This window comes from Garra rufa, chromosome 15 (genome assembly GCF_049309525.1).
Source record: "Garra rufa chromosome 15, GarRuf1.0, whole genome shotgun sequence".
Taxonomy (NCBI): domain Eukaryota; kingdom Metazoa; phylum Chordata; class Actinopteri; order Cypriniformes; family Cyprinidae; genus Garra; species Garra rufa.
In genome coordinates, this window is record NC_133375.1 from 7,544,456 (window position 1) to 7,545,793 (window position 1,338).

A 1,338-nucleotide genomic window follows, 5' to 3' on the forward strand; every position below is an offset into this window, starting at 1 on the left:
GATCAGTCTGTGGCACTGTTCAGGTGTTATGATAGTGGCCTTCAACTCTTCTGCATTGTTGGGTCTGGCATATCGCATCTTCCTCTTCACAATACCCCAATACCCCATAGATCTTTTCCTTCCCTTCGCCTCTCTATTAATGTGCTTGGACACAGAGCTCTTCAAACAGCCAGCCTCTTGTGCAGTGACCTTTTGTGTCTTGCCCTCCTTGTGCAAGGTGTCAATGGTCGTCTTTTGGACAACTGTCAAATCAGCAGTCTTCCCCATGATTGTGTAGCCTACAGAACTAGACTGAGAGACCACTTAAAGGCCTTTGCAGGTGTTTTGAGTTAATTAGCTGATTAGAGTGTGGCACCAGGTCTTCAATACTGAACCTTTTGACAATATTCTAATTTTCTGAGATACTGAATTGGGGTTTTCATTAGTTGTCAGTTATAATCATCAAAATTAAAAGAAATAAACACTTGAAATATATCAGTCTGTGTGGAATGAATGTATACATTATACAAGTTTCACTTCTTGAATGGAATTAGTGAAATAAATCAACTTTTTGAAGATATTCTAATTATATGACCAGCACTTGTATATTGAAGCGTATAATAGATCACCGAATACATTTAGTCGTTCAGCTCTTACAACTAAAGAACCAGGACTTTCCAATTTTGAATGATAAATTCTCTCTTTCATTTTTCCATTTGTGGTCTCCTTCCACAATAAAGTATTGAGCATCTTTAGAATTTTGTCTTTGAATTTGAGTTTTTTAGCAGTAGCTCTGTTGCATCACTGTTGAAGTTGTTACGTTTTGTAGAGTTAACTAAATTTATCATTAGCATTGTAATGTTTTAAGCAGATGTCAACAGATGACAACTAATGTCAGTAGACCGGAAAGATTTTAAAACAAGCGGTTCATTCATAAATCCGTAAGATCTTTCCTTCACACTGGAAGAGAAAAGACAACATGCACAGTGCTGAAAAAGGCCTGGGCTACATAAGGTCTATCCACCTTTATCTTCAATGCAGAAGTAAGCTTATGGGTGAGACTTCTGGATCATTATCTGCTATAGGGACATAACGAGAAGAATAACAACGTGTAGTAAACGGTAAAACTGTTTGCACTACAAACCAGTGTCCTCATAATTAAGATAATACATTAAAATAATATGGTAAGACATACCAATTTGCAATATCAAGCAGCAAAATTAGCTGTTTGTACAGCTAAAAATAGCTGGATATGGATGAGACTGGAAGCAAGACCCGAAAAATTTACAAATGGCCACGCCCGCTCTTACGGAAAAAAAAAAGGTGGATAACTTATATGCTAAAGATGAAATTAGAAAT